Source organism: Panthera onca, chromosome B3 (genome assembly GCF_046562875.1).
Source record: "Panthera onca isolate mPanOnc1 chromosome B3, mPanOnc1 haplotype 2, whole genome shotgun sequence".
Classification (NCBI taxonomy): Eukaryota; Metazoa; Chordata; class Mammalia; order Carnivora; family Felidae; genus Panthera; species Panthera onca.
Genome location: NC_138344.1, coordinates 69,935,442 through 69,944,974, shown reverse-complemented (window position 1 = coordinate 69,944,974; position 9,533 = coordinate 69,935,442). Strand labels below are relative to the sequence as shown.

Below are 9,533 nucleotides of genomic sequence, written 5' to 3'. Positions count from 1 at the left end.
AAACCCCACATTGGGCTCCATGCTGACAGCTCAGACAAAGCCTAGAGTCTGCCTTGGATTCTGTGTCTCCTCTCTCTCTACCATATCCTGCTCTCACTCTGTCTCTCTCTCTCTCAGAAATAAACATAAAAAAAAATCTTCTTAATGGGCAAAGGACCTGAATAGACATTTATCAAAAGAAGAAATATAAGTGGCCAATAGGTACATAAAAAGGTGTTAAACATCAGTAATCATCAGGGAAATGCAAATCAAAATCGCAATGATGTATTGCCTCACACATTACAGGGATTATAAAAAAAGACAAAAGAAAACAAATGTTGACAAAAAATGTGGAGAAAATGGAATTCTTATACAATGTTGGCTGGCAGGTAAATTGGTACAGTCATTATGGAACACAGTACAGAAGTTCTTCAGAAAAATTAAAAATTGAACTATGTTATCATCTAGAAATCCCCTTCAGGTATACATACAAAGGAAATAAAATCAATATATTTTCATTTCATAAAGATATCTACAGTCCTACATTCATTGCAGCATTGTTCACAATAGCCAAGATATGGAAATAATCCAATGTCCATCTAGGGATGAATGGATAAAGAAAATGTTTTATATATATATGCAATAGAATATCACAGAGTCTCAGAAAAGAAGGTAATCTTGTCATATGCAACAGCACATGTTACCTAAGGACATGATGAACCTGACGGACATCATGCTAAGTGAAACAAGCCAGTCAAAGAAGGACAAATGCTACATGATTCCACTTACATGAGGTGCTTAAATATCAAGTCACAAAAAAGACAGTAGAAAGCTGATTTTCAGGGACTGGAGGGGGAAATTAAAAGTTGCTATTCAACGGATATAAAGTTTCAGTTACACAATATGGGTGAGTTCTAGAGCTCAACTGAACAAAATTGTATCTATAGTTAATAATATTGTATTGGACACTGACAATTCTGTTTGGAGAATAGATCTCTTAAGTATCTTTACCACAATTAAAAAATAATCTGTATCTTTGACATCCTTGATGGTAGTACTAATTTCTACAATTCCTTCTAAAATGCAGCATTAATTTGCTTACTATTTTAGTAGATTGATTAGGCTTTATTTGCTTCCACTTGGCCTTTCTTAGCATAATAGCTTTTACTATGCTTCTTACGTAACATGTCTGGAAATTATGCCAATTTGTTAGTAAATCTATGCTGATCTGTATCTCAAGCTATAGACATAACCAAAGAATGGACTTAGGAAACCACAAAGCACACTGTGAGATGGGTACAGCCAAAATTTCATTGGCCACCTGACCTCCATAAACGTCTGTTTTTGACCTGTGGCCCACAATAGCATTTTGATCCTCCAGAAATTTGTCAAAGTTCAGAATCAGTATATAATAATCCCTCAAAATTCTGATTATTTCAGAGCTCCTCTAGAGAGAATAGGAAAAATATTTCTAGTATAAAATAGTGACAACACAGAAGGGTCTTCCCTCAAGAGGATCCAGCCTTCTGTTTGCTCAAGGAGATTTAGGTTGGTAAACTAGGTCAAGTCTCAGAATTTTTTGAGGGGCCACAATTCCCAATTATAGTGATTCAAGTCAGATTTCTGTTCACCAGACGTAAAGCATTTCTGCTTTTATATGCTCATCTTTCAGGGCTAGAAACACCATGATGACCTAACCACTGCCAAAGAACTCAGGGGCTCAAACCATTCTGACTCCTGCTTAGGCTCTGGTACCCACTTGAATAACAATACCTACCTTGTCTTTGCAATTTGGTACCACTATTTGGCATTTACCACTCAGGAATTCTATTAAAGAGCCCATGCAATGGCAGCTGTGCACACTGTTATTTCTGGCCTAGAGAGAATAGTCATCACAGAGCTATTCAGGGATATCAGGACTTTCTTCAAGAATCTATTTCTCAAAGTCTTGATAAAGGGAGTGTTCCCTGGGACGTGATTTGATGTGGGATCCAGGAGCAAATGGTCAAGAAAGAATTCTTGAGACATTTTCATTGCAAAAAAAAGGTGGTTTTATTAAAGCTGGGGACAGGACCCATGGGCAGTAACAGCCATACTGGAATTGTGAGGAGTGATTAGTTATATACTCTTAGTTGGGCGGGGAGGTAGAGACAAAGAAGCTTCCAAAAGGATTTTCATATATTAACAAAGACGGGGATCTAGAGGTCCGGCTATTGTAAAGCTAAGTTTGCTTTTTGCCTCTAGCAAAGCATTAACATTGAGACAGTTGGGAATTCCTGAAGAAATGTCATACTCTGCCTGTCTCAAGAATTTGTAAATGGGTTGCAAGTTGTTTTTTAATTTAATTTTATCTACATTTCCTTTTGCCTTTGTTCTCCACATCACCTGGACAGCCCTCCCACCCACCCTATGGTTTAACAGGTCTTACATGACAAATGATAAAGGTCTTACATGATAATACATGCTAGCATTCCAATTTGTATAAATGTTTGAATACCTTCAATAGTATAACAAGGAAATTCTAAAATATCAACGTAATTATATGTAGTCTGCCTTGGGGCACAGATTTCAGTGAGCCAACCAGGTAAATCATTATAGCTGATTCCAGACCCTTCAACTGACACATTGATGCTAGAATCTCTACTTAATGAGTCCATGTAAAATGGTCCTAATCCTTTCCTTCTCTGCCAACTGAATCTTATCTTCTATCATTAGGTGACTGATTATATACTGGGAGCTGAGGAAAATAAGGACAAGGGGAATTTTTCAAAAGGACTTTCATATGCTTAAGAGGACTCACAAGATACTGCAAGCCTAGCTGTGTCAAGCTGAGGCCCTTTTTGCTCTCCAGCAAAGTATTAACATTAAGACAGAGCTCCTGGAAGAATGTTATACTCTGCCTGTCTCAAGTATTTGTCAATGGGCTGAAAGGTTATAGGGAAATTTAATTTTATCAACATTTCCTTCTGCCTTTGTTTCCCACATCACCCACCTCCATTACCATTGTGGTAGTTCTACCAGGACAGGAAAGCCATGAAAATCAGAAGTTTCACTGCTACTACCATAAAGGGCTGACTTGATTTGGAGCATGGAAAAAAAAAAAAAAAAATCTCCCTGGTGTGTCAGAAATAGTAGTAATCCCTGTGGCAAAGGAATGTAAAAGGCCACAATCATAGCTAGGCTGAAGCTACTATTCTGATGAGAACAAAAAACCAACTGGCAGACTAACCAGAAATTAATAGGGAGACTCAGGGAATGAAACATTCAAAGTAAGCTCTGATAAGTTCTAGCATTTATCTGGTGTCTTAGTTTCTTATTGGTGCTATAATGAATGACCACAAATTTAGTGGCTTAAAACAACACAAATTTATTATCTTACACTTTTGGAGGCCAGAAGTCCAAAATGGATCACTTGGGCTATGTTCCTTCTAAAGGCTCCAGGAAAAAATTCAGGAAAAAATTAATTCCTTGCTTTTTACCATTTCAGAATGATACAGTTTTGGAGTGATGGGTTCTGGAGCCAATGGCCAAGAAAGAATTCTTGAGACGTCTTTGGTGCAAAAAGGTGGTTTTATTAAAGCATGGGGACAGGACCCACGGGCAGAAAGAAAATCTATAAATATCATTTGTAAAAATATAGAAACTAAGATTTAATATTTAGAAAAAAAATAAAATCACCTAAAATTCCACAAACTAGAGACACTATGTTGTAAAGTCTAAATATTACCATATATATATTTATATGAATGTTTTATATTTTATAATCTTTTTTAATTAATCATAAATATATTTTTGTTTCATTTATCTGAAGTTCTAATTTGTTTCATGTGTTTTAAAATCTTATAAACATAGATTTAAGTGTATATAGAAGTTCTCTTTCTTATTCATGTAGCAAGTAGCTTTTCATAGGTTATTATGATAACTATACTGTCCTTCTCAATTAGTGAATTTTTCCAAATATAAGGTGATGGTTTTTGTTCAGCAATATTTCTATAGCATGCTTTATGCTAACAGTATAATCTGAGGAAAGTTCCAGATACTCTGTAATGACTATACATATTTTGTTTGAGGAAAAAAACAAAGAGGAAAGTGTACTTTTTCTAGTTTTACTGTATTTGATTTAGGATCTACTTGGGAATGTGGGATGCCGAGGTTACTCTGTTAGGAGAGTATCATGACAGAGAGTGGCTGTCTGGCTTCCACACTGGTTACCATTCTTCCATCTGTGTGTAGGTGTCAGTGAGTTCAATTCCCAAAGTCACTTGTTGAAGATGGACTCTCCATCAAATCTCCCACAGGGGCTTCTTGGCCCCTAGATTTTGCTTACTATGTCATCTTGAACTTTGCACTATGAATGTTAATGAAGACTGTCATTTAACAGTGCCTACCTTGTGTCAGAAATTGTGCTACCGTTGTTTACAAAGTTAGGTATAAAAGCTCCTTTTCTCAAAGGAATCATAGTTGATAATGAAGAACTAATATGCATAAGAAATTATAATATATTTTATTATAAAGATTTACAGATAGTTCATAGACAGTACTCTGCTTAGGGCGGTCAATGAAAACTTCAGAGTAGCTGGCTTTTAATCTAAATTTTGAAAGATAAAGGAAGAGGGAAATAAACATTTCTGCCAGATAGTTTTGCCCATATAACCTCAAATATTCATGACATCTGAGGAAGCTAGACACCTCCCATTTTATAGAAAAATAAATACCATCAGCATAATTGGCTAGCCTTCCCTAGTTTATATAGCTTACACATGGCAGAACTACGTGATAAGCAAGTCTATCAGGCCTAGGAGCCAAAGATGGTTCCACTTTGTTATGACCAGGAATGATACAAATAAAAGTACATGAAAGAGCTGATAAATGTGAAAAATACAGCAATGTGTTCAGTTCATAAAGGGTCTTCTGTAATATGCAACTGAATTTTAAATATCCTGAATGATAGAACCAAAAGCTGAAGTTGGAAAGTAATATGACCACATTTGATTTTTAGATAGACAAATTTGAACGCAGACTATAGAATGGACTAAACTGAGCTAAGAGTGGAGGCAGATAGGTCATTCAGAAATGAAAAATACATAAACTTAAATAAAATGGACAGTGAAGATGAAGAAGAGGAAACAAAACAAATATTCAGGAGGTGTAATTTTCCACCTGGCATATAAGGTGAGAGGGGAGAAAGGGTGCCTCAAAGATTCCTGGATTAAGCATCTGAGAGAACAGTCATGATATTTCCTAAGGCATTAAAAAAAAGAATAAAATCATGAGTTCAGCCTTGCATATGTTGAGGTGCTTTCAGCATGTCCATTTATGTAACATAGTACAGTCCTGGATATATTATTCTAGAGCCCAGGCATAGAGCTATAGGTATAGAAATCTTTGTAAGTGGGGAGTAGTTAAAACAGCAAAGCACGTTTGAAATTAAAAAAAAAAAAATTAGGTCTCGTGAGTTATATTAATACTCAAAAATAAGCAGGGAAAAAATCCATGCATCAGTGAAAGACACAAAAAAGGTGTTAGAAATACAGGAGAAAATTGAGTTCTCTGCTATACAAATATTAAGATGCATTCAGCTTAAAGTAACAATGGCTTATTTACAGTCTCTTAAAAAAAAGTAAGTTTTTATTTTTCTCACGTTACAAGATACCAGAAGGTAGACCCTTGCTGATATCAAAGACCTTTTAGACTGGATTTTTTTTCCCCATCTGTTCGTACTACCGTCCTTAACATGTAGACACCCAGAGCTCAGGATTGCTGCAACTTTAAGCACTGCATTAATATTGAATGCATGAATAAAAAAGCTAAACAAAGAGCCTTCTCTACATCAATCTTTAAATTTTAATCTGGGAAAGAAAATCTTCCACAGAAGGCATTATTCTGTATCTCATCAATTGTAGGCTACATGCGTGCCCCTCTTACACCAATCCATGGCCAAGTCACATAGATTATCATATTTCATCCCAGGGCTAAGATAAGAACCTACCCTCTCCCAAAATTGAGAAATCTCCACCAAATGCCTAAACAGATAAGCGGTCTCTTAAAATGGACTGGGGTGGAAAAGGCTTTGGGATAAGAAACATATATAGTAACTAATGACAGAAGAAATCTCAAAAAAAAATGCATGCTCAATAGTACCAAATTTGGAGAATAAGTATGTAAAATAAAGAGTGAAAATTGAATATTATATGTGAGATTTTTACATGTAGACTATTGTGTGCTGAATCCCTGGTGACATTTCTAAAAGGTCTTTCTGAAGTGCAAGCTTGTTTTGGCTTGTTCAATAAATAGAATGTATAAGTTAAATAAACTTAACTGTGAAGGGTTTGGGAGAGAAAGGAAAAATAAGAAGGCTCCCACCATTCCGTCCTTGACAGATCTGATTTCTGAAGGAGTGACTCTATGTGTAAGAGATCAAGGGAAGTGAAAAGTTGAGATGAAGGAAAATGGCTGATTGATGCATCTAGATCTTTGGGGAGTTCTAAAGTATGTTTGGAAGTGCTAGCCTTGAAGAGCGCAGAGCATTGGTTAGGAGCATGCATTTTCAAGTCCTACAACTCTTGATACAGTCCTAGCTTTGCCACCTCATCTTTATGAGGCTCAGTTTCATTTGTGAAACAGGGATAATAAAACTGAATCTATCTTATGAAGTCATTAGAAGGCTTGAAAGAGATAATGTACTTAACACAATGCCCTAAATATTGAAGACACTTAAATCTGTTACCTGTGATGATTAAAACTGATTAAGTATTAATTATAATTTACTAACTTTTACTCTCAGATATACAGTAAATTACTAATTTACTAATCTTTACTCTCAGATACACAATATTTTATTTAATTTTAGCTTGTCATTAAGTAATCTGTATATTAAAGTAGTCATGGACCAATGGTGATAATCATGTCATGAACCAAGTATTAAAATTATTGACCCTGTGTCCCTGAGTTCCATTTAAATTTAGAAAGCCCAATGTAAGAAATGATGGGATATGTTCAAGTAATTTTGTCAAGGTAACCTCTATAAGGCCAGTGAAAAGGTAAATATTAAGGGGCTAAGAAAGGTTCAGGTAAGAGAATATAGAATTAGTGTGGAAGTATTAAGGATGTGACAGAAGAGACAACATTTACATTGTGTGGGAACACTTAGGGGAAGGGTCAGGAAAATGATCAAGAAATCTTTGAGAAAAATTAAAATGAGGTTTAACTATGGAATTAAAATTAAAATAACCCCTTTGGCTCTATCTGCAAAATTTACAATCATATTTTTTTTCTTTCAAATATCCCCTCTATATAGTGATTTGTGGCTAACCTTATTTCTTCCAAATTCTTCATTTTTCTCCTTTCAGTCAATTATATCTAACTTAATTAGCAAGGAAAACAGGAAAGCTATGTTTCTGCCAGTGATACTTACCCTTTTTAATTTTTATCATCCGGTCACTTGAAAAATCAGCTCTCCTGTTCCAGTCAATGGATGGTCTAAATGATTCTGTGGTCACTGAGATTGTGTTACTGGCCTTTCTTGCTCTTGGGAGAAAAAGGGTGTTTGTTTGTTTGTTTTTATCTTGATATGTTCTTTGCTCTATTTAGTGATCATGCTGGGAAATCTTTTTATTTTGTTTTTGATAATTTTTGATTCTCACTTACATTCTCCTATGTACTTCCTGCTGGCCAACTTGTCCTTCATTGATGTGGGCCTCTCTTCTATTATAGTCCCCAAGACAATCAAAGACCTTTTAAGTGAATGCAAAGTAATTTCTTTCCAAGGTTGTATGGCACAGATATGCTTCATCCACATCATAGGAGGAGTGGAGATGGTGTTACTCATCGCCATGGCATTTGACAGGTGCACAGCAATCTATAAGCCGCTTCACTACCTGAACATGATGAACCCTAAAATATGTGTTTCATTTGTAATCACTGGATGGGTAACTGGGCTGATTCATGCTATGTCTCAGTTTGCTTTGATTATAAACTTGCCTTCTTGTGGTCCTAATGAAGAAGACAGCTTTTACTGTGACTTCCCAGGATCATAAAACTTGCATGCACAGATGCAGCCAAGTTTGAGTTTATTATTGCTGCCAACAGTGGCTTCATGAGCATGGGCACCTTCTTCCTGCTACTTCTTTCCTATGTCTTTATTTTGGTCACTGTCTGGAAACATTCTTCAGGAGACTTATCCAAAGCATTTATCACTCTGTCAACTCACATCATTGTCGTGGTTCTTTTTTCACTCCATTCATGTTTCTCTATGTATGGCCTTTCCCCACATCATCAACTGATAAATACCTGTTTGTTATTGACTTTGCTATCACCCCTGTCACGAATTCTGCCATCTGTACATTACTGAACAAAGACATAAGGGTATCAATAAAACAACTGTGCAAAAAGATAGCATATTCCAGAATTTGTTGACCACATATATTTTTGAAGCTTTAAAACGAAATACCCAATTGCATGCTGGCTGTCTCCACTTAGGTACTCCAAATGTAACATACCTTGAACAAACTCATCATCTGCCATCCTAATCCTGCTACTACTTCACTTGTGGAGTATAAGACCATTACCATGATGGAAAATGTAAATACATCACACTAAAAATTGATATTCTTACAGCAAACAGCATCATCGGACAAAAACGTTTTAAATTTGAATTTCTAGTTATTTTGCAAATGAAAGGATATAATAACATGGTTTCTGCTATTCATAAAGTCTAAAAATAATCTGTAAAATGTCATAATGAATCTCAAGCATTATCAAACCAAATTGTTACATATGTATGTGTGTATGTGTACATATATGCGTGTGTGTATATGTGTGTGTCTGTGTGTGTGTGTGTGTACACAGTGGCTTTAAAAGAAGACCGAGAGACAAAATCAGAAGGTAAGGAGTTTATTTAGAAGGGACTGCTAGGAGACTGGTTCGGAAGTGGAGACATGAAACACAGAAAACAAAGACAGCAGAGGATGTATTAACTAATATCCTACTACTGTAAACATTAGGGTACAATCCTACTGTGGCCCTCTAAGTGACTGTACATATTCTATGACATTTAATTGCTTCACTTGAGAGGGAAGCTGTTTACTTCTGTGTTGGGGTAGCTCTGAGGCATTGACTCCATGGCAGTTACAGGCTTCCCCACATAGTGGGTTAAGCAGTTATGACATCTAAAGAAAAGTCTTCAGGCAGAGTACCTCTGCAGCTTATGGTGTAAAACAATCTACATTCTTGGGAATATTATGTGCAGAAGGATATATGCATGGCATCAAAAGCATCAGAAACAGTCCACATCTTCCCATGCTCAGAGACATTCATGTTCCATATAAATTCACTCCATCATTATCAAACACAGGAGTATTAATGAAACAAGTGTTAATGGGTTCTATACACTGCACATGTTCCCAGGAAGATATTCACTATCTTCTTCCTCCCTAATCCATTCTAGATTTCCCACACATTTGTCCAGTACTTCTGCTGGTCTAGATAACGTGTCCAGATCCATATCTTCTTATCTAAGAAGTTGAAATCCGTGATTACCATGATCTTATCAGGCT

The 9,533-nt window shown here is 36.0% G+C and overlaps 1 pseudogene; it reads left to right on the top strand.

Moving 5' to 3' along the window:
• The first annotated feature begins 7,449 nt into the window (after window positions 1-7,449).
• LOC132669680 (olfactory receptor 4F15-like) lies at window positions 7,450-8,394 on the top strand (annotated as a pseudogene).
• Window positions 8,395-9,533: the final 1,139 nt, after the last annotated feature.